Below are 5,207 nucleotides of genomic sequence, written 5' to 3' on the forward strand. Positions count from 1 at the left end.
ACAGGCCACACCAACACATGGGGGCCCCGCACCACATTTTGCCAACATGACCAAGCCCAAGCCCAAGGGTGATGAGGCCGAACCTAGGTTACATGGAGACCTAGACCTGTGGTGTCAGAGACCATGGTTAGCTTCCCAGCCTGAATGCCCCAGAAGGCTGGTAGGCAGCGGGACAATGAGCACCTGCCCATGTCTGGGTCTGCACACAACTCGAAGTAGCCAGCGGGAGCGGCAGAGCGTGGGGTGACAGAATGACAAGCAGCAACCAGGGAGGGTCTCTGAAACAGCCATTTTCAAACTGTGGTGTGCAGAAGAACCACCCCGAGGATGGGTTTAAATCACCCCGAGGACGGGCTCCATGCGAGTCAAGACCTGCCCAGTGACTGGATGGGCCCGTGGCATGTGGTCGTAGGGGAGCACGGTTAGCAAAGGAACGAAGCCCACCCCGGCTTCCACCTATGAGCCCCCAGGCCTGACTGCTCCCACTGCCACCTTTGTGCCTCTGCCCCCGCCCCCAGTGCACACCCTGGCCAAACACATGTTTCACTTCTGGGCTTTCACATGGAAAAGCTGTACCCAGGGACGAGGACATGTGGGGAGTTCTGCCCACGAGGATGTGGGGGGCCACTGGGCCTCCAGAAGCTAGGGGCTAGCCCCATCCCAGGCCGCTGGCAGCTCGCTAGGGCCTGGCCTCAACCTAGGCAATGAGTGGCTCACTAGGAGCTAGTTCTCAATCCAGGCAGCCCTCGGCAGGAAAGCATATCACCACCCCTGCTGCACCATTTCAAGTTTGAGGTAAGACGGAGACAGATGAGACGCAGCCCTCTCGTCATTCACACTCTTGACTTAAAATACATTTTATCTCCAAGCCAGGGCCCAGATGCTAAGAGCAGGTAAGGATAGAACTGTACTCCTAGAATTCCAAATGCCCCTGGAAGTCCCTGAGAGAATGGACAGTCCCTTCTAGATGGCTCTGCTGTCCCCCTGAGGTCACAGACCCCAGCAGAACCTCGAGAGGGACCCTGGCCTTTCCACCTGTCTTCACTGGAGCCAAGGACAGAGAATGAGGAGAAGAGCAGGAAAGCATCATGCCTGGCAACTCACAGTGGACACCTTGCCTGGTTCCCTGAGGCTGCAATGCCCAGGATGATACAGAAAGCATTCACATACACGCATGCAGCCTAAGACAGAACTGTTTCTAGACCCAAATGGATTAGGATACTAGATCAAATTAAGAATATTCCCTTTCTTAAGTGGACTGATTTATTCAAAGATGTATAGCTGTGGGTCTCACAGACTCTTCTAAACAAGCTGTGAAATGTTTTAACAAATATTCAGAGATCTATTTCTGAGCTTCTGTATTTTAATTTCTAAAGTATGTGCCATTGTAAAAATGGAAATATCCTTGCATTTGTGCTCTTCCCCAGGAAATCCTAAAAAGGATAGTTAATATCAAAAGGTACCTGGCCTTGCATTTTTATCATCAGTAAAAGTTCAGGTCTTTGAGGTTCCTAAATGGGGCTTTTCCATTGCCGCGCTGAGGGGAAAGAAGGGATGTTCACTATGCTTGCTCCTCAGTGGTTGGAGTTTCCCACCCAGAATGAACCTCCTTTCCACTCTTTCTATTTGCATCTATTTCATTCACAGGGTTGCTGTAACAAAGTACTGCATACAGGGTGGTTTATAACCGACAAATGTTGTCTCCAGGTTCCAGAGGCCGGACGTCTGAGCTGGGGGTGTCGGTGGGTAGGGGTCCTTCTGTGCTGAGATGGAGAATCCGCTCCAGGCCTCTCTCCAGCTCTTCTGTTTGTGTCTTAGTCAGCCCAGGCTGCCACAACAAAATGCCACAGGCTGGGTATCTTAAACAACAGACATTTATTTTCTCACAGTTCTGGAAACTATAAGTTCAGAACCAAGGGGTTAGCAGATCCGGTTTCCAGGGAGGGCTCTCTTCTGGCCACAGGTGGCGTTTGTGCTGTGTCGAGGCGGAGAGAGAGCTCTGGCGTCTCTTCCTCGTCTTCTTTGGACACCAGTCCTTTCAGACCAAAGACCCACCCTTACGGCCTCATTTAACCTTCAGCATCTCCCGTTGGCACTGTCTCCAAATGCAGTCCCATTAGCGGTTAGGGCTTCACACAGGGATCTGGGGAGACACAGCTCAGTCCGTAACCACTGGCAATCTGTGGCCCTCCTTGCCTTGTGTGAGCACACCCTGATTACCGCCTTCCTGCGCCTGTGGCCTTCTGCCCCCGTGTCTGTGTGTGCCTGTATCCCTCCGTTTATAGGGACACCAGCCACACTGGATTAGGGCCCACCCTTACGACCTCATTTTTAACATGATCATCTGCAGAGAGGCCCGCACTCCGAGGTACTGGGGGTTAGGACTTTAACATATTAATTTGGGGGGCATAATTCAGCCCATAACACCATGGCCTTGACCCTACCGTACTCTGTGTGATCATCTCCAGTTCTCACACCCTCGGTCCTGCTGTCTGATTAACTGCCTCAAATTCCACTTTGCACGTGTGATTCCCAATACGCTTCCTTGGGTGGCTGACACTATGAGGAAACAAAACCCCTCAGCCCTGGACCTAAACTTGCTTTGGTGGCCCTTGCTGGCTGCTCTGGAGTACTGGGTGCCCCAGAAAGACCACAGGCTTTGCCCTCCTGCAGCCTGGCCTCCTTTCTTAGCTCTTCTGTTTGGCATTTGCACTGGAAGCTCAGTTGGGGCATGGAATCACTGCCCACTGGCTCGTTGACGAGGTTGTGTGGAGGAGTATTTGAGAAAGCAGAAGGTAGCAAACTGGTCAGAGGACAGACACATGCCCTCCGGCCCCACTAACTTCCAGCTGTGACCTCAGCATCATGTGGCATCTCGCCAAGCCTCATTTCTCTGATCTGCAGGACCTCCCTGCCCCTCCTACAGGGGCTGTGTGTTAATGCAGGTGACACTCTAAGAACACTGTGGTGCACAGCAAACTGCTCTTGTCTCCTAAATGCAACCTGTGGATTCCTACCCATACACGTGGCATCTCTGGAGCATTCCCTTGGCACCAGACCCACACCCCTTCTCACCATCTGCATCTGTCAGAGGCTGCTCCTCAGGGAGGCCTTGGAGGACTCAGTCTATCCCCTGCAACTTGTCACTCCTTACCCCCTACACAACTCTATTTATTAGTTATTCTTATGTTTATGGGCTTCCTCCCACCATGAAACTTGAGGTTCCATGAGATTTGGCTCCTTACCTGTGGCCCCACTACTGTACACACAGCATCCAGTGAGTTTAATGTTGGCTCATTACTTGTTGAGTAAATGAATGGCCCAAGGTACAAATTTGCTCAGGACCCCGCTGGGCTTGGTCCTTCCTTAGCCTGCCTGGATTTGACTCCAGGTCCTTCTCCCTTCATTCTCTGAAGCCTTTGATATTTAGCCGTAACACTTCACACATGCTCTCTTTCCAATTTGATTGCAAGTTGGTGAGTTATACACTGAGTCTTGTAACTCCAAGTCTCTGCTGCTCAGCTCAAAGCTGCAGCCCCCACGAAGCTAAGATAAGGGCAGTAGTGATAAGGCTATCACACCACTTCTGTGCTCCGGGACCACTGTGCCGGGCCGCCGCGGCTCTGGGATGAGCAGACGCCAATGCATGTTGCTCTCAGGGCCTCACTGGGTGGTGCCAGTCCAGAAGGCAGAGCACAGAAACTGCTGTGGGGTCCCAGGGCCCCCTGTGAGATCACTTTGAGCCATGTAGAGAGAGGGACAGCCTGACCCTGCTGCAGTCCATCCCGCCTCTGCCTGCCCACCTGGAGCCCTGGGGCCCTGTGAATCTCACTCTGCCCCTAACTCAATTCGGGCCATTGCCCGACCTTTGCTCCTGGTGTTCCTGCCCTCAGTCTTCCCCCATGGCCAACCACCCTCATGGGCTTCCCCCCTCGAGGTCTGGCTTAAGACCCACCTTCTAGAAGAATCTCACACCCAGCGTCTTTCTCCCTCCTGCAGTGCCTTGTCCTCCTGCCACCGGCCACAGCCTGGATTGACTGCCTGCTGACTGATGATGTCTGGGAATCTTCTCTCCCAGCAGGATGGCAAGTCCTGGAGATCTAGGCACACCTCTCGAAGCTCTACAAAACACACCAAGAAAGGTCAAACTCAGGCTGAGAGGGCTTCATGCTCCATGCAGGGGTTTCCTTGATCATCACAGCCACTCACCTGACAGGTAAAGATCACTCACTTCCTCCGAATCATGTTGTCTGCTGACTAGTTCTCACCAGCGGTGGGTCACTTCTCACCGAGGCCCGGAGTCCCGCGGCCTGTCATGCTGCAGCAGCTCTGAGATGAATGTGGAAAAAGCTCAGCCTCAAGCCTCATGAGCAGGGAGAGACCGAGACTCCAGCTGAACGCTTGAGGAATCAATTAGCGCAAAAAGGCCTGGTGATCTCGCCCTTCCCTAATTGTTCCATGTTACTTTTCCAGCCCCACGATTACGTCAGCGGTTCTGTAATTTATGCTCTGCAGCAGCTTGCCAACCTTGTCTTGACCCAAGCATAAATCAGAACCATAAAACTCCCTGTGGAGACTGAAAGGAAATGCAGTCGAAACTCTTTTGCAGGAAGGCCTGAAAACTGGAAAGCTCCTGAATGAAACATAACCGAGAAAGGATGTGGCCCTCCATCCCCATTTCACTCAGGAGCCGATTCATTCCAAAGAAGAAATGAAGATGCCAATAAAGCTTGAAGAAACTCATTTCCTCATCTGCTTTTAATGAAAATAGAGACGACCATGCAAACACACTCATGTCTATTTTACTTCAAGACAACGCTTACACAGAAGCCACCCAAGCAGTGCCTGAACCCAAGACTTACCTGGGCCCAACCCGCTTTCTCAGTGCAAGTTTTGTGGAAGCAACATCATAGGGGGTCTTTTCTTCTCTCTCTCTCTTTCTCTGCCAGGAACTAGAAAACAAATTATCTTCTGTCATTAATCGTTGAGTTTCTCTCAATCCATTTCCATTTGCCTCTTTGCTGTCCTTCTGACACTTGTAGCCAAGACCAGCCACATAACTTCTGAGTCCCACTACAAAATGAGAATATGGAGCTCCTTATTTGAAACTTATGGAGAGTTTCAACACCGCCACAACAGAGCATAAAGCACATATGGGGCTCTCTGCACATGGAGCCCTGAGGACTTCAGAAGCATGAGCCCAGGAA

General features: G+C 51.8%; 1 long non-coding RNA gene across 1 annotated transcript; it reads right to left on the minus strand.

Annotated features, from left to right (window-relative positions):
* Nucleotides 1-1,923: 1,923 nt before the first annotated feature.
* On the minus strand, nucleotides 1,924-4,937 carry LOC130682712 (uncharacterized). Its single transcript, XR_008996004.1, has 3 exons — nucleotides 4,863-4,937; nucleotides 3,956-4,400; nucleotides 1,924-2,143 (listed from the first exon to the last, which is right to left on the minus strand). It is a non-coding gene; the product is annotated as an uncharacterized LOC130682712 (long non-coding RNA).
* Between the last annotated feature and the right edge of the window lie 270 nt (nucleotides 4,938-5,207).

Source organism: Manis pentadactyla, chromosome 2 (assembly GCF_030020395.1).
Source record: "Manis pentadactyla isolate mManPen7 chromosome 2, mManPen7.hap1, whole genome shotgun sequence".
Classification (NCBI taxonomy): Eukaryota; Metazoa; Chordata; class Mammalia; order Pholidota; family Manidae; genus Manis; species Manis pentadactyla.